We start from the raw sequence: 25,327 nt of genomic DNA on the forward strand, positions 1-25,327 counted from the left end.
GGGAGCTCGGCGCCTGGTTCGGTCTCACAACTCCGGGACCGTGACCCGAGCTGAAAACAAGAGCAGGACACTTAACTGACTGAGGACCCAGGAATCCCTGCTTCCCCACTTTCTTTCTAGTTGAGATAATTTCTGGTAACTCTGTCAGCATTTTGCCTTGGACAGCCTCCCATCTGTCTTCAGTCATGTTCCTTCGTAGGCTCAGACAATGGATCATGCATACATTTCCCTTAAACGCTCTAAAAGCTGCTTTCTCAAAAGTCCAGGGGAATGCTTAACCACTTGCAAGTTCTCCCCTTCCTTATCACGACTATGTGATTGGGCCACTTTCCCTCATGACTCCTGTCACTTCCCTATCCTTGACCAGTCTTCCATGTTGTCTAAAAGTACAGCCAGTGTATCTGTTTTCCTCTTTGTTTTTCCTACTCTACCAGAGGAGAAACTGCCAGCAAGCTGGCCAAGGGTGTATTAGATGCTCCTTTTTAGGTAGAATAGTATGTCTAGAAGAAGGATGATACTTTCCAGCCTTCCATTACTAAATATAGCCCCTATGTTCTTCTGAATTTCACATGGTTTTATACTTACTTTTTTTAAAAAAGATTTTATTTATTTATTTGACAGACAGAAGATCACAAGAAGGCAGAGAGGCAGGCAGAGAGAGAGGAGAGGAAGCAGGCTCTCTGCTGAGCAGAGAGCCCAACGTGGAGCTCAATCCCAGGACCCTGAGATCATGACCTGAGCCAAAGGCAGAGGCTTTAACCCACTGAGCCACCTAGGCACCCCGGTTTTATCCTTTCTTGACACAGCTCTTTCTTTGGATGTTTTTTCGAACTTAAAAAAAAAAAAATCCCTTCCAATACCTTGTTCCAAGTGACAGTTTTATTCCTTTGGGACTTTGTACACCCATGGGATTATATTTACTTTTCTCTGTGAAGGATCATATTCATTTTATCCACTGCCTATGTTTTGTGAAACTTACTTATGTTTACATTACCAGCATGAATAAGAGTGCCTGACACATGATAAGTTGTCAATAAAGGCAAGTTGAATAGAAACAAACAGGTACAGACACATACGAAGCCTTAACTAATTTTTAAGACTTGTTTCCCAGGTGTATTTTCTGGACAATAATTGGGCTCTTTCTTTACTATTTCTCTTTTCTCTCTATGTCATGGGCCTACCTTTTATCAGTCTATCAGTTCTGGAGTTTAAGTTTGCAGTCCTAATATGTGCTTATAGTGTTACTAGGATTCAGAATTACCTTCTTCTCCTCAAAGAGCAATATAGCAATGACTTCAGAGAGCACTAAAGAGAAAGCCATGGTGAAATTTCATTATAAAACAGAGAAAACAGATTTCCATGATTCTTTTAAGAAAAACATCATTCTTCGCGTTATCACATGAGATATGTGCCTGGTTTTCAGGAGGCTGTCTTGCCTGAAAGAAAGAGGAAGGAAGAGGAGAAAGAAAAGTGTGAAGACTCGAAAGTTTTATTCTAAGATACAAATAAGTTACTGTGGACCATGTTCCTAAGAGAAAGCTACAAACAACTTTTATAGGAAAATCAACAAGAACCTCATTGAAGATTCAGGAAGAGTTGATTGTTCCTACCTACCTAAAGAAAAATGACATTGCAATGCAGAATAGAACAGATGTCATTTTACGTTTAGCAAAGAATAAGTCAGAGAGGAAACAAAAAAAATGGTATTTTAAGATGAATTGAGGAGGGCGCCTGGGTGGCTCAGTGGGTTAAGCCGCTGCCTTCGGCTCAGGTCATGATCTCAAGGTCCTGGGATCGAGTCCCGCATCGGGCTCTCTGCTCAGTGGGGAGCCTGCTTCCTCCTCTCTCTGCCTGCCTCTCTGCTTACTTGTAATTTCTCTCTGTCAAATAAATAAATAAAATCTTTAAAAAAAAAGATGAATTGAGGAAGGGAAGAAGGACTGAAAGGAGTAGTGGAAATATGGCAAGTATTTGGTCTGAGGATCATGTCAGAACTCTGTTTTTTTCTTGTTCCTTATCAGTGAACAATATCTTTTAGAGTTCACATAATTTTACAGAACAATTTTCTAGGAAAGCATTTGGTTTCAGAGCAAATAAATCATCGGAAATACTTATATGATTCAGAGTGAACTTCTAAGTTCGTCAATGAAGAAATGTCATCATTGTGCCCGTGAGTAAATTTCATCTATTAATGACGATATAGTCTGGTTATTCCTGTCTTCAACAATTTTTCTTTCCCATTATGACGTCCGTGGGCATTGGCAGAGCTCGGTCCTTGACTTTAACTCTTCCTTCCTGCTGCACTTTCTTGGAGGTCTCCTTGTCACCCCCAGACTTCATCATTGCCCCCCAGACTCATACCCACTACTTCCACACCCATAACTGTGTTATTGATATTTCCTACTTCCATGTCATGCTGTGACCTCCAACTCTTGGTCAAACTCACATCACGTCTCTCCACCCTGCTATGTGAGCTTTTCTTTTCTTTTTATAAAGATTTTATTTATTTATTTGACAGAAAGAGATCACAAGTAGGCAGAGAGGCAGGCAGAGAGAGAGAGAGGAGGAAGCAGGCTCCCTGCTGAGCAGAGAGCCCGATGCGGGACTCGATCCCAGGACCCTGAGACCATGACCTGAGCCAAAGGCAGCGGCTTAACCCACTGAGCCACCCAGGCGCCCCTATGTGAGCTTTTCTTTTGGCAGGTAGGGAAGTCATTGGGAGATTAATTGGTAAACAAGGGGCAGATAGCAGATCCTGCCATGTTCAGATGGGGACTTAAATGACAGATGAAAGAATCCTCCTCTCTGAGGACTGCCTGTTCTGGCCTTTGATCCTGAGTGTTGGTGCTATTTCTTCTTCATAACTCTGACCTGGTAGGTCGCTTTTCTTTTACTTTGAGGTCTTAAAACTACCCAGGACCAACCAATTAGTCTGATCTTGCCTGCTGATTCCTTGCTTGGCTCATAAGTCAGTATGCTACCATTAAATAAAGAAAAAGAATATATTACATATGTTTGTATATTCACAGAATATTTCTAGTAGAATATACAAGAAATTAGCAAAAGTTGTTGCATCTAAGTAGAGAAATTAGGTAGTTGGGGCAAGGAAAGAGAGACTTGCTTGTCAATTAAACCTTATTATAGATTTTAAGTTTTTATTCTTCTCCTCTCCCTCCTCCTATTTCTTCCTCTTCTTTTTCTTTTTCTTCTACCACTTACATGTATTATGTACTTTTAAAAATTAAATGAAAAACTACATGCCTAATTGTTAAATGGTCATTCTTTATTCAGTGAAGAAATAACTGAGCATCTCCTATATGTCAGACACTACTGAATAAGTAGAATTGCCATATAATCCAGCAATTCCACTTCTGGGTACATAACCAAAAGAACGGAAGGCAAGGACTCTAAGAGACATTCATGCACTGTGTTTCTACCAGCATATGAGTAATCACAACAGACAGAAAGTGAAAGCCACTCAAGTGTCAATCAGTAGATGAATGGCTAGACACAATGTGGTACATACATACAATGAAATATCATTCAGCCTTAAAAAGGAAGGAAATTCTGACACATGCTATAACGTGGATGAACCTAGAGAACATTATGTTCTGTGAAATAAGCCAGACACAAAAAGACAAAACCCCATATAATTGCGCTTACGTGAGGTACACGTGCAGTCAAATTGATAGAGACAGAAAGTAGAACAGCAGTTGCCAGGGGCTGGGAGGATGGGGGAATGGGGGGTTATCACTTACTTGGTGCAGACTTTCAGTTTTGCAAGATGAAAGGGCTGTGGACATGGATGGTGGTGATGGTTGCACCTCAGTCCTTAGTGCCACGGAACTGCACGCTAAAAATTGGTTAAGAGAGTACATTGTATGTTGTGTGTGTTTTACCACAACTTCTAAAAAAGTAACAAGCTAATTTCACAGAGTACAAGTAGTGTGAGGAAAACAAAATAAGGTGACAGGAGAGGAAGTAATGGCGTCGGTTCGCAGAAAAGGCCTCCCTGAGAAGATGGCGTCGGAATGAGACGGAAAGGAAGGCAATGAGCTGGCCGGGAGAAGGTCTTGGGCAGCAGAGCCGGCAGAGCAGCAGCCGTGTGAGGACTACCAGGAGGGAAAGAGCTTTGTGTGTTTGAGGGGCAGAAAGAAGGTAAGACGAGGCAGGGCAGGTCTTGTACAGGCCTCACCACATAATTCAATTCAGCAGCTCAACACTGTCAACTGACCATACTTACCTCTTCATATTGAGGTGTTCTAATCACTCTTACGACTCCTTACCCTTCTTCCAGGATCATCAAGATTGAAATTTCTTTCTAATGAGTTTTCTCAAGAGTCTAAAAATGGGAAAATGTGGAGGCCTGAGGCCAGAAATGATCCCAAATGTCCTGAATGTAGGCAGACAGTGGGTACCAATTTGACTCAGCTTTGAGTTTAGGCTCAGAGGCATCTCTGATACTCAGTTTCCCCCTCTGTTAAAGGGGTTCATTAAAACACCTTCCTTATAGCATTGTTATGTAGATCGAATTAATAATGAATAACTAGTTATAAAGTAGTGCTACTTATACATTAGTTATTATTATGCTGTTGATTTTCTGGTCCTGTCTTACCTCTCTTAAGACTGGTTCTAGGGGCACCTGGGTGGCTCAGTCATTAAGCATCTGCCTTCAGCTCAGATCATGATCCCAGGGTCCTGGGATCCAGTCCTGCACTGGGCTCCCTGCTCAGCGGGGAGTCTGTTTCTCTCTCTCTTACTCCCCCTGCTTGTGTTCCCTCTTTCTGTGTCTCTGTCAAATAAATAAAGTCTTAAAAAAAAAAAAAAGACTGATTCTAGCTATCTCAAGGGTTATGAAAATAAAATTAACAAATAGTTATAAAAGAAAAGATGTGACATGGGACAGTTTGAAGGGTACCCAGAGAGGAGAAATGGCAGGATATAAAGTATCGACTCTGGCAACTCTAGAAAGTTTGGGCTCTGGAAGGGCAGACCCTGGGCACCACACATCACATACATGAAGCCAGGCAGTTTGTCTCCTCTGGACAACTTGCTGAGATCAGGCTGTAGAAACCTGGGCTTCTACTTTTCTGTGATTTGCTGCTGACAGAGAGGAGAAAGGCTTAAAAGAAATGAGCTGTTGATATTTGCGCCTGTTCAGGGAATGAATTTTAAATGTATCAAGGAACTTCATTGGTGGGGGAAACTGAGAAACATTAGTATGGATGAAGGTAAAAACCTTTTAGTCCCCAACATTTTGACTACAGAATAATGTTTTGGGGAGTTAGGTAGTGCTTTGGCAATTTTTCAACATACTGTAAATTATCTTCCCAATTTCTGTATTAGCCCCACATAGATAATCTTTTGAACTTCATATAGCATGAATGATTAAATTGTCATAAGACATGTCTAAGATCATTGTCTACAGAAAAACACCTTGAGCAAGATGTACTTGGATACACTCAGAACATCTTGGGCAAGAGATGTGCTTAAAGTACATGCGGTGGCACACAGCTGACTCTTATTAAAATGTAAGTCCCGTGAGGCACAGGCCATATCCTCATTGGCCACTCTTGTATCTGCAGAGCTTGTCACAGTGTCTGGCACATAATAGGTCACCAATAATATTCGTTGAAAAAAATCAGCAGGTGAGTTAATGAAATAAAGTATAGGCAATTCCTCAAGTTTCCCAACTTCAAAGAAGAGTCATTTTTCTTCGGAAAATGGTGGTTCGGATCACAAATTTATTGAATAAATGCCCCTCATTTCAAAGGATGTTGACTACTCAACCAGAGGCTGCCTCAGGATTGCTGGGGGGACAAAGGACAGGCCGGGTTCTGCGGGGAAGAGAAATCTCTAAGTACCTGGTCAGAAGAGCTCTTTTCACTCGGTTTATACACGGGGAATATGTGTAACTTTGATTTGACAAAATCTTGGCCACTGAATTTAAAATGTGAAAAAACACTGCTTTATATAGCTGACCCTGAATGATTTAATTGGGCCAGAAGCAAATAGACATTTACTAAGAACTGTGTGAAATAATGATGAATAAATAAATCTATATGGAAAATTGTACAACTTTCCCTGAAACTTTCCTACCTCTCTTTTCCTTTGACGAATGTTGAAACACCAATTATCTTCTTGCCCTGTGCTGCCTTCTAGGCATTTCCTAGACTTCTCTCTACCACTTCTGATTTGTTCTTTCCATTGAAAAATAACGAGTCATGAGTTCACATTCCTTTAGTGTCTGTTTTCCATTAAGTAACAATGAATGGTAATAAGTTTCCCAAGTCCCAGTAGATGAGCTACTAATCCTAAAAAAAAATTAAAAAATAAATAAAATCTTTACCAGAAAGTCCTTAAGAAATGGTTCTTCTAAACATGGATCAGATAAATATTTGGGGCCAATTTCTCAGAGCTCTGAAATCAGTCCAGTTGGTCAGTTGCCCAGAGTGTGCCTGGATAGCCTAAACTATAAAGCAGCCGTCTTAGAGGAATTAAACACCTCCATGTATCAGAACTCTAACCTCTCTACCCTTGAGAGAAAAATGTTCTCATCAGAAATCTTTTGCACAATTACATTCTTTTCTAGGGGTGAAACTATTCCTTACATTTTCCCAGCGATAACAATCCCACCTATTAACATTATGATTGTTTTTGCTAAGATGATATAGCTCAGAAAAAAAAGAAAATGTCTTTGTAAAGGTTCCCAGGAAACTAGAATGTTGGCAAGATGTCATTGGGAGCAGCATGAAAATGCTGGGCAGTGGGAGGAGGTGGAGAGGGAATTTTGTAACAGAATTTCAGTGCAGTCAAAACAGTATCCACTATGCAGCTGAGGTTCTGTGAAGGCTGGAGAAAAACCTACACCAGAGACATGGTTTCGAACACACAAGGCAAAGGCAAAGGCAAAACACTGCCAGGCAAAGGCGGCTGGCTGGACTGGAAAAAACAGCAACACAGAAAGACCGAGACATGAACTCGTGGAGCTAAATAGTAATTAGTGACTGGATATTGAACAAAGACTTAATTAATATTCCCATGTTACAAAAGAGCACCTGCAACACACTGCACACTCAACCCTCTAATGAGCATGAATTCATGTTGTGCTCTTAAGAGAATAAGAGAAATTGCTCCCGTCATTTGCTTTATCGATGGTTGACAAACGAAATCTATGTTGTCTGTTTTGGGAGGCTTTTGTTGTTTTTGTTTTTGTTTTTTGTTTTTTGTTGCTTTTTTTCCTGGCACGGTTATTTCCCAGGCCTATTAATCACATTCATCTCTGGCGAGAACATTCTCTAACTATACAGATTATCATCAGGGAGTATTTTTCCATCTCGTATTGTATAATTCAGAAGGTGCCAATTTGATATTACCTGAACAACAACAACAAATAAGGATCCTTTTTCAATGGAAGAAACATTACTTTCCTGATTGTTAACATTCACAGGTAGTTGAACAAAAACACACTGATCATGAAGTTCTGTTTTTAAACACAAGGCACACTTAAACTAGAGATTATTCTATTATTATCTATCATTTGGGACAAGTTTTAAAGGCATCAAAAGCCACGTATCTTTAATGTGAATATTAAATTTTGGTGAATTAGCATTTGCACCTGAACATCTTTATTACTTATTTTATTGCTAATGGCCTTTGTTGACGTATAGTCATTGAGACTTAGCACAATACATTAAAAAGTATTTCTCACTTTAAAAAGTGAGAAAATGGATTCAACATCAACAATAACTATCTTGAACAATACTTTCAGGACTTTTTGTCAAGTAAAAAAAAAATGTAACTATAGCAGAAAATAAAGCCTTGGTAAGAGAAAAGAAAGGAAATAAGAAGAACTATAAATTCACTAATTCCTAAAAATATCTTTGGTTTGAAGTAAACATATTTTTTGTTAAAAAAAATGACAAAACCAAAACATAATCATTTATTCTATTTTGGCATAAATACTATAATCTAGTTGACACTTTGAGGGAAATTTACAATTATACTATAAATAAACTATTAAACTAATGAGAACAAGGACTTCTAGGAAACAAATAGTTCTTAATAATATTAAACTGCTTTTAGAAAGCATGATAGAATAATGTCCTCCCAAAGATATTCATGTCCTAGTCTCTGGAACCTATGAATATATTATCTTTCAGGGCAAAAGGGACTTTGCAGATGTGATTAAGTTAAGGTTCATGAGATGGGGAGATTATCTTGATTACACAGGTGAGCTCAGTGTAATCACAGAGGTCCTTGAAAGAGGGAGGCAAGAGGATCAAAGTCAGAAAGAAAGATATGACAGAGGAACCAGAGGTTGGAGTGGTGCTCGTAGAAGATGAAGAAAGAAGGGGTACGATGCAAGGACTGTAGGTGGCAGAGGAGACAGAAAGGGCCAGGAAACAGATCCTCCCCTGCAGCCTCTAGAAGGCGAGAAGGACACAGCCTTTCTGACATTTTCTCTGCAGCTCAGTAAGTCTCATTTCAGACTTCTGATCTCCAGAATTGTAAGATAATGCATTTGTGTTGTTTGAAGCCACTCCATTTGTGGTCATTTGTTACAGCCCCAACTGAAAAGGAATACACAAAGCCTATGAAAAAACTGAAATTTTCTCTGTATTCCTACTTCCCAGTGAGAGCCAATATGGAGTTCTTCTGCATGATATTTACAAATACTTTAATAACATGCACTTTTCAAAACTGGGGCTCCGCTTGGTGCAGCGGTTCTATCTAGTTTGATGCTGGGTTTTTGAGGAATTTTTTTACTTATTATTTTGCCACTGATGTTTTTCTAAAGCCCACATATGAATTTTTACCATTAACTTTTGGTGGAAGGGGCTATGTGTGCGCAGTAGAAGGGGACAGGTAATTATAGAGTCTGTCTTAAAGTGGCCAGTCCAATTGGTGGATATTTAAGGTGACTTTTTCTTCATTTTTTTTTTTTTTTTTACTACTCTAGGAAGTATTTGATGAACATTCTTACTAATCAATAACAACCTAAACTAAGAAGTTCAAATGGAATGCAGTAAAAAATGTGCGCAGTAGAAGGGGACAGGTAATTGTAGTCTATCTTAAAGTGGCCAGTCCAATTGGTGGATATTTAAGGTGACTTTTTCTTCATTTTTTTTTTTTTTACTACTCTAGGAAGTATTTGATGAACATTCTTACTAATCAATAACAACCTAAACTAAGAAGTTCAAATGGAATGCAGTAAAAAATGCTAACTACCGCTCCATTGATAGAGCTTCATGATTATTTAAATTGCTACCGTGGTATTTTTCTATTAGTTTCTTGTTAGTGATCTTTGAGAAATTTCTGGCCTCTTTATTACTTCTTTAATGCATCTTACATTTTAAGGTCCCTTCCAGATGCTCATTTAAAGATTGCATGCACACCAGGTATATCAGTGAGGTTTCTTGATATCAAAAACAGACACATTGATTATGCAGAATATAATTTAGTCAAAGAATATTGGGTAGCTCAAAGAATGGCCAACAGAGTTGAAACTATTTTGCATGCAAAGGCAGCTTTGGAAACAACTCAGCTAGCACCCCAGCCATAGCCATGTTAACATACTAGCCCTACATCAACTTCATTGCTGAGCACTCATCAACATTTCTATACACAGATGCTGAATTCAGATTAGGCACCACTGCCACTGTCTCTTCTATTCCTCTTCTTCCTTCCCCATTTATGAAATGGACATGGCTACCAGAGCCACTGACTCCATACAAGGTTTACTCTGTCCCTGTTTCTTTGGGTCAGCCACTCCCTTTTAAAAAATCTGGGCATGGGTTGGGAGTCAAGATGGAGGAGAAGTAGCAGGCTGAGACTACTTCAGTTAGCAGGGGATCAGCTAGATAGCTTATCTAAAGATTGCAAACACCTACAAATCCATCAGCAGATCGAAGAGAAGAAGAATAGCAATTCTAGAAACAAAAAAACAACCACTTTCTGAAAGGTAGGACCGGCGGAGAAGTGAATCCAAAGTGACAGGAAGATAGACCCCGGGGGGAGGGACTGACTCCCGGCAAGCGGCAGAGCCCCGGAGCACAAAATCAGGACTTTTAAAAGTCTGTTCTGCTAAAGGACATCGCTCCAGAGGCTAAACCGGGGTGAAGCCCACAGGGGTCAGCATGGCCTCAGGTCCCACAGGGTCACAGAAGGATTGGGGGTGTCTGAGTGTCGCAGAGCTTACAGGTATTAGAACGGGGAAGCCGGCTACAGAGACAGAGCCAACAGTGAGCTCACAGCTCGGGGACATCTTGAACCGGTCGCAGGCTCGATGAGCTCGGAGCGGCCGGAGTTCAGGCAGACGGGAGTTACTGGGCGCTGTTCTCTGAGGGCGCACTGAGGTGTGGGGCCTCGGGCTCTCGGCTCCTCCGGGCAGGAGACCAGGAGGCAGCCATTTGTATTCCTGTCCTCTGGAACTCTACGGAAAGTGCTCAAGGAACAAAAGCTCCTGAAAGCAAACCTGAGCGGATTACTCAGTCCGGCCCCAGGAAAGGGCGGTGCAATTCCGCCTGGGGCAAAGACACTTGAGAATCACTACACCAGGCCCCTCCCCCAGAAGATCAACAAGAAATCCAGCCAAGACCAAGTTCACCTACCAAGGAGTGCGGTTTCAATACCAAGGAGAGCAAAAGAATTCCAGAGGAGGAGAAAGCAAAGCACAGAACTCATGGCTTTCTCCCTATGATTCTTTAGTGTTGCAGTTAACTTAATTTTTTTTTCTTTTTAATTTTTTTTTCTCTTCTTCTGCTAAAATTTTTTTAACTTTTACCCTTTTCTTTTTTAACATTTTTAAACTAGTTATCTAATATATATATTTTTTTCTTTTTATACTTTTTTTTATTCGTTTTCTTTTTTAAATTCTTTTCTTTTTTTCTTTCTTTCTTTCTGAACCTCTTTTTATCCCCTTTCTCCCCCCTCACGATTTGGGATCTCTTCTGATTTGGTTAAAGCATATTTTCCTGGGGTTGTTGCCACCCTTTTAGTATTTTACTTGTCCATCATATACTCTTATCTGGACAAAATGACAAGGCGGAAAAATTCACCACAGAAAAAAAGAAAAAGAAGCAGTACCAAAGGCTAGGGACCTAATTAATACAGACATTGGTAATATGTCAGATCTAGAGTTCAGAAAGACAATTCTCAAGGTTCTAGCCGGGCTTGAAAAAGGCATGGAAGATATTAGAGAAACCCTCTCAGGAGATATAAAAGCCCTTTCTGGAGAAATAAAAGAACTAAAATCTAACCAAGTTGAAATAAAAAAAGCTATTAATGAGGTGCAATAAAAAATGGAGGCTCTCAGTGCTAGGATAAATGAGGCAGAAGAAAGAATTAGCGATATAGAAGACCAAATGACAGAGAATAAAGAGCTGTGCAAAAGAGGGACAAACAGCTACGGGACCACGAGAGGAGAATTCGAGAGATAAGTGACACCATAAGACAACACAACATTAGAATAATTGGGATTCCAGAAGAAGAAGAAAGAGAGAGGGGAGCAGAAGGTATACTGGACAGAATCATTGGGGAGAATTTCCCCAATATGGCAAAGGGAACAAGCATCAAATTTCAGGAGGTGCAGAGAACACCCCTCAAAATCAATAAAAATAGGCCCACACCCCGTCACCTGATAGTAAAATTTACAAGTCTTAGTGAGAAAGAGAAAATCCTGAAAGCAGCCCGGGAAAAGAAGTCTGTAACATACAATGGTAAACATATTAGATTGGCAGCAGACTTATCCACAGAGACCTAGCAGGCCAGAAAGAGCTGGCATGATATATTCAGAGCACTAAACGAGAAAAACATGCAGCCAAGAATACTCTATCCAGCTAGGCTATCATTGAAAATAGAATAAGAGATTAAAAGCTTCCAGGACAAATAAAAACTCAAAAAGTTTGCAAACACCAAACCAGATCTGCAGGAAATATTGAAAGGGGTCCTCTAAGCAAAGAGACAGCCTACAAGTGGTAGATCAGAAAGGAACAGAGACCATATACAGTAACAGTCACCTTACAGGCAATACAATGGCACTAAATTCATATCTCTCAATAGTTACCTTGAATGTTAATGAGCTAAATGCCCCAATCAAAAGACACAGGTTATCAGAATGGATGAAAAAAACAAAACCCATCTATATGTTGCCTACAAGAAACTCATTTTAAACCCAAAGACACCTCCAGATTTAAAGTGAGGGGGGATGGAAAACAATTTACCATGCTAATGGACATCAGAAGAAAGCAGGAGTGGCAATCCTTATATCAGATAAATTAGATTTTAAGCCAAAGCCTATAAAAAGAGACGAGGAAGGACACTCTATCATACTCAAAGGGTCTGTCCAACAAGAAGATCTAACAATTTTAAATGTCTATGCCCCCAACATGGGAGCAGCCAACTATATAAACCAATTAATAACAAAATCAAAGAAACACATCAACAATAATACAATAATAGTAGGGGACTTTAACACTCCCCTCACTGAAAAGGAAAGATCATCTAAGCAAAAGATCAACAAGTAAATAAAGGCCTTAAATGACACACTGGACCAGATGGACAACACAGATATATTCAGAACTTTTCATTCCAAAGCAACAGAATATACATTCTTCTCTAGTGCACATGGAACATTCTCCAGAATAGGTCACATCCTCGGTCCTAAATCAGGACTCAACCGGTATCAAAAGATTGGAATCATTCCCTGCATATTTTCAGACCACAATGCTCTGAAGCTAGAACTCAACCACAAGAGGAAGTTTGGAAAGAACCCAAATACATGGAGACTAAACATCATCCTTCTAAAGAATGAACAGGTCAACCAGGGAATTAAAGAAGAATTGAAAAAAAAATATGGAAACAAATGATAATGAAAACAGAACGGTTCAAAATCCATGGGACACAACAAAGGCAGTCCTGAGAGGAAAATATATAGCGGTACAAGCGTTTCTCACAAAACAAGAAAGGTCTCAAATACACAACCTAACCCTACACCTAAAGGAGCTGGAGAAAGAAAGCCTAAACCCAGCAGGAGAAGAGAAATCATGAAGATCAGAGCAGAAATCAATGAAATAGAAACCAAAAAATCAATAGAACAAATCAACGAAACTAAGAGCTGGTTCTTTGAAAGAACTAATAAAATTGATAAACCCCTGGTCAGACTTATCAAAAAGAAAAGAGAAAGGACCCAAATAAATAAAATCATGAATGAAAGAGGAGAGATCACAACTAATACCAAAGAAATACAAACAATTATAAGAACATACTATGAGCAATTCTACACCAACAAGTTTGACAATCTGGAAGAAATGGATGCATTCCTAGAAATATATAAACTACCACAACTGAACCAGGAAGAAATAGAAAGCCTGAACAGACCCATAACCAGTAAGAGATTGAAAAAGTCATTAAAAATCTCCAAACAAACAAAAGCCCAGGGCCAGACGGCTTCCCCGGGGGAATTCTGCCAAACATTTAAAGAAGAACTAATTCCTATTCTCCTGAAACTGTTCCAAAAAAAAATAGAAATGGAAGGAAAACTTCCAAACTCATATTATGAGGCCAGCATCACCTTGATCCCAAAACCAGACAAGGATCCCATCAAAAAAGAGAGCTATGGACCAATATCCTTGATGAACACAGATGCGAAAATTCTCACCAAAATACTAGCCAATAGGATTCAACAGTACATTAAAAGGATTATTCACCACGACCAAGTGGGATTTATTCCAGGGCTGCAAGGTTGGTTCAACATCCACAAATCAATCAATGTGATACAACACATCAATAAAAGAAAGAACAAGAACCATATGATACTCTCAATAGATGCTGAAAAAGCGTTTGACAAAGTGCAGCATCCCTTCCTGATTAAAACTCTTCAAAGTGTAGGGATAGAGGGCACATACCTCAATATCATCAAAGCCATCTATGAAAAACCCACCGCAAATATCATTCTCAATGGAGAAAAACTGAAAGCTTTTCCGCTAAGGTCAGGAACACGGCAGGGATGTCCATTATCACCACTGCTATTCAACACAGTACTAGAAGTCCTAGCCTCAGCAATCAGACAACAAAAGGAAATTAAAGGCATCCAAATCAGCAAAGAAGAAGTCAAACTATCACTCTTTGCAGATGATATGATACTATATGTGGAAAACCCAAAAAACTGCTAGAACTTGTACAGGAATTCAGTAAAGTGTCAGGATATAAAGTCAATGCACAGAAATCAGTTGCATTTCTTTACACCAACAACAAGAAAGAAGAAAGAGAAATTAAGGAGTCAATCCCATTTACAATTGCACCCCAAACCATAAGATACCTAGGAATAAACCTAACCAAAGAGGCAAAGAATCTAAACTCAGAAAACTATAAAGTACTCATTAAAGAAATTGAGGAAGACACAAAGAAATGGAAAAATGTTCCATGCTCCTGGATTGGAAGAACAAATATTGTGAAAATGTCTATGCTACCTAAAGCAATCTACACATTTAATGCAATTCCTATCAAAGTACCATCCATCTTTTTCAAAGAAATGGGACATATAATCCTAAAATTTATATGGAACCAGAAAAGACCTTGAATAGCCAAAGGAATATTGAAAAAGAAAGCCAAAGTTGGTGGCATCACAATTCCAGACTTCAAGCTCTATTACAAAGCTGCCATCATCAAGACAGCATGGTACTGGCACAAAAACAGACACATAGATCAATGGAACAGAATAGAAAGCCCAGAAATAGAACCTCAACTCTATGGTCAACTAATCTTCGACAAAGCAGAAAAGAATATCCAATGGAAAAAAGACAGCCTCTTCAATAAATGGTGTTGGGAAAATTGGACAGCCACATGCAGAAAAATTAAATTGGACCATGTCCTTACACCACACATGAAAATAGACTCAAAATGGATAAAGGACCTCAATGTGAGAAAGGAATCCATCAAAATCCTTGAGGAGAACACAGGCAGCAACCTCTTCGACCTCAGCCGCAGCAACATCTTCCTAGGAACATCGCCAAAGGCAAGAGAAGCAAGGGCAAAAATGAACTATAGGGATTTTATCAAGGTCAAAAGCTTTTGCACAGCAAAGGAAACAGTGAACAAATTGAAAAGACAACAGACAGAATGGGAGAAGATATTTGCAAACGACATATCAGATAAAGGTCTAGTATCCAAAATCTATAAAGAGCTTAGCAAACTCAACACTCAAAGAACAAGTAATCCAATCAAGAAAAGGGCAGAGGACATGAACAGACATTTCTGCAAAGAAGACATCCAGATGGCCAACAGACACATAAAAAAGTGCTCCATATCACTCGGCATCAGGGAAATACAAATCAAAACCACAATGAGATATCACCTCACACCAGTCAGAATGGCTAAAATTAACAAGTCAGGAAATGACAGATGCTGGCGAGGATGCGGAGAAAGGGGAACCCTCCTACACTGTTGGTGGGAATGCAAGCTGGTGCAGCCACTCTGGAAAACAGCATGGAGGTTCCTCAAAAGGTTGAAAATAGAACTGCCCTATGACCCAGCAATTGCACTACTGGGTATTTACCCCAAAGATACAAACGTAGTGATCCAAAGGGGCACGTGCACCTGAATGTTTATAGCAGCAATGTCCACAATAGCCAAACTATGGAAAGAACCTAGATGTCCATCAACAGATGAATGGATAAAGAAGAAGTGGTATATATACACACAATGGAATACTATGCAGCCATCAAAAGAAATGAAATCTTGCCATTTGCGACAACATGGATGGAACTAGAGCATATAATGCTTAGCGAAATAAGTCAAGGGGAGAAAGACAACTATCATATGATCTCCCTGATATGAGGAAGTGGTGATGCAACATGGGGGCTTAAGGGGGTAGGAGAAGAATCAATGAAACAAGATGGGATTGGGAGGCAGACAAACCATAAGTGACTCTTAATCTCACAGAACAAATTGAGGGTTGCTGGGGGGAGGGGGGGTGGGAGGAAGGGGGGTGGGGTTATGGTCATTGGGGAGGTATGTGCTTTGGTGAGTGCTATGAAGTGTGTAAACCTGGCGATTCACAGACCTGTACCCCTGGGGATAAAAATATATTATATGTTTATTAAAAAAAAAAATCTGGGCATGTATTTCTCCTGGCTAAGCATCTATTAAGGCTATGACCTTACACTCAAGGGAACCAGGAAAGAAATTCTTCCACATTTTAAGATTCTACAGTGGGAAACAGACTCTGTCTTCTACGAAGTCTCAAAGTACATTAAGTCTCCAAAGACAGAAGAGGGTCTTCAGATACTAGGTAGATAAAAAATAATCACATATGTCAGCTACATATGATAGTGGATCTTTGGCTTCTTGACTTTTTCTCCAAAGGACTGCAAGACTTGGTCGAATCTGTGGTCTTATCCTTCTTGGTCTAAAATTAGAAGGTATGGTAAGTCAAGGGAACCAAGAAGCATATTTAATCACAGGAGAGACTTCCAACACTATTTTTTTAACCTTGATTTATTGCATGTTTCAGATTACAACTCCTCGAATATAAGAACATATTGTGTATTTACAGATGAAAGGATATACTGTTTTAAACATGCTTCAAAATTGTATGGAAGAATGTTAAGAGGATGAAGAGTAGATGAAATAAGACAGGTCATATGTTGATAGTAGTTGAAACTGGATGATGAACATTGAGAATTTATTAAAATATCCTAATGTTGTATCTATTTGAAAATTTCCATGAAAGAATAAGGAAGAATAAATTGTGTAAAGTCATATTTATTCAGGCATATATATTTTTTATATACAAATGTTTCATATATAAATAAATATATATTAAAATATATAAATATTTTTAAAATATTTATTTATTTATTTTTAGAGAGAGACAAATAGTATGCATGTGGTAGGGAGAGGGAGAGAGAATCCTCAAACAGACTCTGCACTGAGCACTGAGCACAAAGCCCAACTTCAGGTTCAATCTCATCACCTGAGCTGAAATCAAGAGTCGGATGCCTAACCAACGGAGCCAACCAGCTGCCCCTAAGCATATATTAATTTCAGTCATTTTATGAGGGCAAAGAAACCTTGAGTGGTTTTCCAATGAAGAGTTCATCTATGTCATTTCTATGGTATCATCTTATCTTATATGTCATGATCTAGGAACCATTTGGCTTTCACTTGGAATGTGATGAGATGGGCTTGGTTATTCCCTATGCCTCATTTTTCCATATGCTTGAAAAAGTGAACGTATCTCTAGCTTTTGAAGGAAGCAGACTGGCTTTCTGTCATTCAAATTTATGCCATAAATTCTAAAACTTTACTCAACATACTTAAGTCTTTCCATTTTTAAAAACTAGAACTTCTTTCAAAAAACAGTGTTCACAAAACTCAGTTTCCTCCACACATATCTATTCCAATGCCCATTCCAAGAACACCAGTACCCAAGCAATTTTAAGTGTTCTCTATGGGGAAAATATCCAAGTTTCCTACTCTTTTCTCCATTTCTCTTCAGATAGCATTGCAAAAAGATCAATTTCTTCCTTGTCATGGTCACTGGCTTTCTAGCGCAGGGATTTTATAACCTAATAGAGAAATGAACATTCTGTTTTTTTCATTCTGGCTTGAAATTTGACACATACTTTTACCAGAAGAAAGTATTTTATACACATTGAAGAAGGGAAAGAAGTCATTTAATCCTCTTGTGTTTTCTTTGAAGAGAGAAAAAAATTAATTTGGGTGAGGATGATGCTCAGGAATTCTGATGAAAAACATTTATCAGTGGACAGAGAAGTGAACAGACTTTTAAAATTTCAGTACTATTTCCCGGCCTTGTTTTTAATATATTTTGCATTTGATTAAGAATGTGGTAGGCAGGGTTGAGAATTTAGGAGTTTTTAAAGCAAAACTGTCAAAGGCTGAGGTCAATCTATAAAACTCTATAGAGGAAAAAAAAAAAAAAAGGAGGAAGGAAAGGAGAAAGGATATACCAAAATAACTGGCAAGAATGCCTCCCGGTATGAATGTCTGCAACCTTATATTCACAAAGTAAAAAGCATTTTGAAGAAACTCCATCACACATCAGTTAATCTCTGAAGAAAGAAGTCCAGAGATATAGCTGCCCTCCGGTGTGTAAATTTCCCCCCTGAAACTGAACTGGTTTGTATGCAAAGGCAAAGTCGGTAAAATGATGAAAGATCAGAATGGGAAAGAAAAGGAGAGAATTCAGAAATGTCACAAGGTGGTAAAGGGCCCATGGAAAACCTCAGCGAACATTTAGAATTTTGCATTTAAACTAAAATGCATGTAAAGGACAAGTTAAACAGTCAGAAAGGTCACAAAAAATTACGCAGTTTGGACAGGTGGGGAACAGAGTAGAGCTAATCCAATCTTGATCTCCAAGACAGATGAAGGTATGATAACAAATGCAGTGGCCAAGAACAGGAGCATTGCAATCAGACACATGGGACGCCAGCAGCTGTTGGCTATGTCATCTTGGGCAAGTTGTTCAACCTTTCAAAAATACCGATTTACTTTTTTTTTTTTTTTAAAGATTTTATTTATTTATTTGACAGAGAGAAATCACAAGTAGATGGAGAGGCAGGCAGAGAGAGAGAGAGGGAAGCAGGCTCCCTGCTGAGCAGAGAGCCCGATGTGGGACTTGATCCCAGGACCCTGAGATCATGACCTGAGCCGAAGGCAGCGGCTTAATCCACTGAGCCACCCAGGCACCCCCGATTTACTTTTTTATAAAATGGGAAGAATAACTTTGCCTAGGGGCGCCTGGGTGGCTCAGTGGGTTAAGCCGCTGCCTTCGGCTCAGGTCATGATCTCAGGGTCCTGGAAGTCCTGGGATCGAGTCCCGCATCAGGCTCTCTGCTCAGCAGGGAGCCTGTTTCCTCCTCTCTCTCTGCCTGCCTCTCTGCCTACTTGTGATCTCTGTCTGTCAAATAAATAAATAATATCTTTAAAAAAAAAAAAAGAATAACTTTGCCTATACTATGTGACTGTTTTGAAGATTATATATAATAATGCTTAGAGATTCCTCAGAGAATAGTAAGGCTTCAATAGAAGTTATTACTTTTTTTCTATTATCATTATGTCTGGTCTTTACATTGGCCTCCTTCTTGTTTTTAGCCCACCCCAGAGTACTTGTGCCTTGGGGCATTTGCATAGTATGTTTTCTTTGCTTATAATTTTTACCTCCAGATGTCCCTGTAATTCACTCTCCAAATCTTTCACAATTTGGTACAAATGTCATCTGACTATTTAAAAATGGTCATCTGTCCTATTTAAAAGTGCAAATAATATTCTGCGCTCTTTTCTCATTCTGATTCTCCTTACTTTACTCTACCTTTTCTCCAAAGCAGTTATCACTTTCTAATGCTGTAAAATCGATCTACCTATCTAACCTACCTGCGTACCTACCCACCCCTCCATCCTTCATCATTCATTCCATTATCTATGCATTATTTTCTCCTCAGTAAAATAGAAGTCCACAAGGGCAGGATTTTATTTGATTATTTTTATTGATGTATGCCTAGCATCCAAAACAAAGTTGGAACATAGAAGGGGCTTCATAGATTACTATTAAGGGGAGGAGTGATCAGCTTTGTCAAATAAAGCTATCCTCAAAGTAAAACACTACTCTATTCTCTTTTCCTATCCATTGGCTTTTGGGGACTTAGTTCTTCAAGTTTGCTCTTAATGTTTATGTTAGCTATACTGCACTTTTATCTTCCATCAGAAGTGAGTATATAATTGGCTAGTCATCCTTTAAATGACCATGCCTTGGGGCAGCTTGGTGGCTTGGTCAGTTTGGCAGTCAACTCTTGTTCTTGGCTTGGGTCTTGATCTCAAGGTTCTGAGTTTAGGCCCCACATGGGGCTCCAGACCCAGTGTGGAGCCTACTTAAAAAAGAAAAAAAGGAAAGAAAATGCAAATAACCATACCTCATTCACTCTTCTAGTAGGCTACCATTTTTCAAAAACCACTTACTGCATTTATTGACTTTCTGAATTGATTACTAGGGAAAAATGGTTGTTGCTTTTCTATGCGAGAGAAAGAACAAGTCATAGGAACCCATCTGTACATCGCCACCCTTCCTTCACTGCCAAGAGAACTCCAACTTTCTAGCCTTATAATTTAAAAGATGAGAAATACAGGGAAAAGATATCCCTTTTAAAGGACTTTGGATTAGGTAGAGAAAGGGAGATGGAAGGGAATAAGATACAATTACAGGAAGGCAATAACAAATGCCAACCATTTTTAGATTGTTTACTATGGTCCCAGAAACTGTAACTAACAATTAAAATATATTACTTTATTTAAAGTTTCTCACACCAAACCTGTCATGAAGTACTATGGTTATCACTATTTTATAGAAGAGGAGGTGAAGCCTAGACAGCTTCAGTAACTCCTTTAAGGTCACATGGCTGCAAGAGGCAGAGCCCAGATGCAAAACCTAACTTCTCTGACCCCTGAGTCTATGCACAACCACTGTGCTATCTGTATGTTTATGGAGGACGGAAAGGAGAAATTTAGATATATCTTTGGTAGAGAGCTAGGGGAAGGTATTATTCCACCTGAGGCAATTTTATTTCAACAACAACAAAAATGCTGGTAGTTTTCCTATTTCAATCATTCATTCATTCATTAGTCATTAATTAATTAATCATTATGTACTGAGAACCCAAAAAGTATAAGGCACTGAGAGATACTTTGTATGGACACAAAAGCATATTAGACATTGCCTCCAGCTTCAAGTTAGAGAAATAAAACACAAACTTAAAAAAGGTAATGATGAAAAAGAAATAATAGCTTAATTCATTAGAGCAAGTGTTGGTGAACTTTTTTGAAAAGACCCAGATAGTAAAATATGTTAGGCTTGTGAATCATATGGTTTGTGTGGTAACTACTCAACTCTGCCAGTAGAGCACAAAAGCAGCTATAGACAAAGCATAAATAAATGAGTACAAATAATGTACAATGCATAAATAAATGGCTGTGTTCTAATAAAACTTTATTTACAAAAGCAGTTAATGGGCTGCAGACAATGTTTTGCCAACTTTTTGTTAGTAAAATTCCAGAAACAATATATATAGTAACTTTCTGAATGAACTTCTGGGATATTAGGAATTCTAGGAAGTTCCGATATGGGAGAAAAAGTCAAGTCAAGGAAGATGTAAATGGGAAGAGACAGAGGAGGAGGAGGAGGAGAATCAGGAAACAATAGTGTCACAGAAACCCAGGGAAAGGGATGTGTGATTCGTTATGGTGAAAGGGATTCATTATGGCTAAAGAAGACTTCATGTAGGCCTCAAAGTATGAGTAGGAATTTTGAAAAATGGGAACATCACAAGAAAGACATGTTAGGTATGGTTGCCCATTGAGCATTTTTTGGATGAATCTGTAAAATAAAGATCTATGGGGAAGAACATAATTTTGCGTGGAAGCAAAACTGACTCTGAAGAACCTGCATTTGAAAAAGTTCAGGGTTGGAGCGCCTGGGTGTCTCAGTGAATTAAGCCTCAGCCTTTGGCTCAGGTCATGATCTCGGGGTCCTGGGATCAAGTCCCACATGGGGCTCTCTGCTCCATAGGGAGCCTGCTTCCTCCTCTCTCTCTCTGCCTCTCTGCCTACTTGTGATCTCTGTCTGTCAAGTAAATAAATAAAATCTTTAAAAAAAAAATGTTCAGGGCAAATGTAGATGCCAGCCCCTTCCTCCTCTGCGAGGGTGGAAGGCCTTCTTTTCCACCTCTCCAACTCAGAGAGACTGACTGCATCTGACTTCCCTGTTGCCCGCCCCCCAACCTGAGCCCTTGGGGGCTTCCCCGCACTCCCCCCCTGCCCCCTGCCCCCGCCTTCAATTAAATGACAGACAATCCTTTCTCTCCATGTTTGTGTCCCTGAGCAGTCAGCTTTACCATGCTGTATTTTAGACAATCTATATTTCTTCATCTTAGTCGGTGGGTTTTGTTGTCCTAAGTGTTTTTTTCTTTTTTTTTTTCTTTTGATTTTCTAATTTGTTTGAGGGAACAAATAACCCAGATAAATAATACCCCTAGGATTTTTGCTTTTTGTAGTTATGTGATTCACAAGCAATTATTTTGTACAATTACAGGATGTTAGCACTAGAAAGTCTTCCAAGATCATTTAGTCTAATTCATTCCTTTTACATTAAAAAAAAAAAATAATAAGGCACTTGGGGAGGGTATGTGCTATGGTGAGTGCTGTAAGGTGTGTAAACTTGGCGATTCACAGACCTGTACCCCTAGGGCTAATAATACATTCTATGTTTATAAAAAATTAAAAATATTATTTAAAAAAATAAGGCACAACACAGGGGAAGGGAATCCCAAGACCTCACAGTTCTTACCACTCTAGATAGTTTTGTTTTGTTTTTTAACTTCTTAATTAATCTCTTTATTGGGAAACTCAAAATTGTATGCTGAAGTATAAAGCAAAGGTAAGTATTATAGTTACTGAACAGACATGTAATCACTAGAACAAAAACAGAACAACGCCAGGCCCTTCTCAAATACAATCTCTTACCTCCTTCTTCAGGCCACCAGTAACCTGACTTTTTTAACTGTGCTAAAATACATGTAACACAAAATTTACTCTTTTAAGTGTGCGGTTCAGAGACACTAAGTACGTTCACACTGCTGTGCCACCACGTCACTGTCCATGCCCAGAGCATTGTCATCATCCCAGACTGAAACTCTGTTCCCCTCAAACAGTAACTCTTGGGACAGTATTGATAAAGAATTTCTCAACTTTCCTGGAGCTCCAGCCTTTCCAAAGATAAAAAGGTTTTAAAGCAACACGGATTTGTGCACCGATCAGTCAAAGAGAGACATGTGGGAGTAGAGAATTTGAAGCTGCTTGAGGCTGTTTTTGTAGTTAGAGGATTTTGAGTGTCTGTAGTAGCTTTGAAAGACAATTAAGGCTGAATCTGATACTGTTTTTATGTTGGGGAAAATGAGACACGAATCCAAATGCCTCGCGCTGGGACATGCCAATAAAATACTTTTCCAGGAGCTCTCTGGAATCAAGAGCGTAGGCTACACAACGTACTCTACTCACAAGTAAGGCTTCCCCTTTGGGCACTAAGGTTAGAGCCACGACCCCTTAGTAACTGACACTAAGCCAACTATGGCATAATATATCTCACAATTTAAAAACAGAACTCCTGTTCCCAGATTCCCAACCTTTTATTGCTCTGAATGAAGGAATGGAATGTTCACAACTCCCCCCTGCCCAGCCTGAGTAGTTTTCATCACAAATAATAATCGTTGTTTTTCTTTTGCCAATCACACAAATGATGGAATTTTCTCTCCTACTTATAAAGTCTCGGAGCAGAGAAAGACCCAACCAAGGAGGAGGTGAGTGAGAATTCCAGAAGGTCCGAGAGAGACGATCACTCAAACTAGGACTGGAGATGCCAGGTAGAGGAGGGAGTGGGCAGAAGTAAGTGGACCTGGTGGCAAACACCATCCCCCTCTCACACCCATTCCTGCCAGGGCATGTGTTTTTAGGGGAAACATAGTTATAGTGAATACCAAGGGTAGCCTGCAGTCTGAAGACAGGGAATAACCAACTGCACATCATATTCTTGTAATACCATTAGTCTTAGAGACAACTATACATACGTTCATATGCAAAGAATCAAGACACCAATCCTATCATTACCATGACAACGTTGTTCTAAAATGCTTTCCTTCTTCATGAATTAAACCAAGGTTACAAACCTAACAAACAATGACAGACCCAAGACAATTAAAGGCCACACCCATGCTGGCTTGAGAGACTGTGTCCCTGTGTTGGACTCTTCCAAAAACTAAAGCCTCCCCTTCCCAGGTATCTGAGGACTTGATGATCTCTAGGCTGAAGTAGTTTAATTGCATTTGAATGCCTGAGGAAAATGGAAATTCTGTTGTATTTTAAAAGGAGTTTCAATTGTTCTGTTTACCTACAGAAAATGCCTGGGGTTACCACTTTCTTCATTAGTATTAGTAAGTCTCAATATTTTAAAAATAAAGATTACCTCTGCCATTCCCCAGGACACTCCGTTTCAACCTTAATATCATTACTGAGTGACCATTTCTCCTATACTGTTCATGTTTTACCAGAATCCAAATCTTGTTGTCTTTACTTTTTTTTTTTTAAGATTTTATTTATTTATTTGACAGAAAGAGACACAGCGAGAGAAGGAAACAAGCAGGAGGAATGGGAGAGGGAGAAGCAGGCTTCCCACCAAGCAGGGAGCCCGATGAGGGGCTCTATCCCAGGACCCTGAGATCCTGACCTGAGCCGAAAGCAGGCACTTATCGACTGAGCCACCCAGGTTCCCCTGCCTTTACTTTTTAAAAAAGATTCTCACATATGTTCCCCTTCATGTTGCACTGCCATGATCCCTTCATTCACCAGACCCATTGTAATAACCTCTTGCTTCTCCTTCCTTTATTTTTCAGTATTTATCAGACTTCATTACTAGAGTTTTCTTTCCTTGGGAAAAGCAACCAATCCAAACCTCTAATAGTATTTTCTTTCAGCCTTACCATGTTTAAAGCTTGTTTCTAAACCAGTCTTCTCTTGCCTCCTCCATATTCCATCATTGATATCATCATCATCATTATCATTATCATTACCTGTGTTATTCATTTCTTCTTCATGTGACTCAGATTTTGGCTACTCAAGCTAGCAAGGAGTCAATTTGGGAACAAAATTTTCAAATTTGACATGGAGGAATGATGGTCTTCCAAAACCTTTTCTCCTGAGAAGAAACAAAAATGCATAACAAAACTCTAATGCAACAGAAGTAGTAGTAAGGCAGCTACATTGCTAGAACAAGGTAGTTTTTGCAGGCAAAACTATCAGCATGTAGCTAACTGGAGACCTAATGGGAAAAGATGAGTCAGTGATGTTTAAGAAGACCTTGGTGTCAGAATAAGGTCTCCATGTTTATAAACTTGGGTTCAAATAATCTTCTCTTTCTAATTCATTGTTGCAGTCACAATCTTGATATTGCAGTTTTCCTTACTTACTTCAAAGTCTTAAAGACTTTGCTAACCATATGAAGGCAAAAGGCATCTATGATATTATAATATGATTCATCAAGAATAGCAATTAAACCACCCTCCACATATCTGATGGTCAGGCTTGGAGGACTCTGGGGTCAAGTCTTTGTTCTTTGGCATGCTGAGAGGTTTTGACAGGTAATTCCTATTTCAAGAGGCATCCAAGTGCTCAGCTTTGAATCCCATTATGGAAAATGCTTATTTATCAACAATCAGATGATCATTTTCAAATATATAGATAATCATTTCCTTTACAAAGC

At 39.2% G+C, this 25,327-nt stretch overlaps 1 long non-coding RNA gene across 2 annotated transcripts in view; it reads right to left on the reverse strand.

The window, feature by feature from the left end:
* Positions 1–3,766: 3,766 nt before the first annotated feature.
* Positions 3,767–25,327, reverse strand: part of LOC132013808 (uncharacterized) — a 62,887-nt gene continuing 41,326 nt past the window's right edge. For both annotated transcript variants that reach the window (XR_009403109.1, XR_009403110.1), the window contains exons 4-5: positions 24,639–24,763; positions 3,767–3,853 (exon numbers count right to left, since the gene is read on the reverse strand). This is a non-coding gene — a long non-coding RNA (uncharacterized LOC132013808). The remainder of the gene's footprint in view (positions 3,854–24,638; positions 24,764–25,327) is intronic.

This window comes from Mustela nigripes, chromosome 3 (assembly GCF_022355385.1).
Source record: "Mustela nigripes isolate SB6536 chromosome 3, MUSNIG.SB6536, whole genome shotgun sequence".
In the NCBI taxonomy this organism is placed as follows: domain Eukaryota; kingdom Metazoa; phylum Chordata; class Mammalia; order Carnivora; family Mustelidae; genus Mustela; species Mustela nigripes.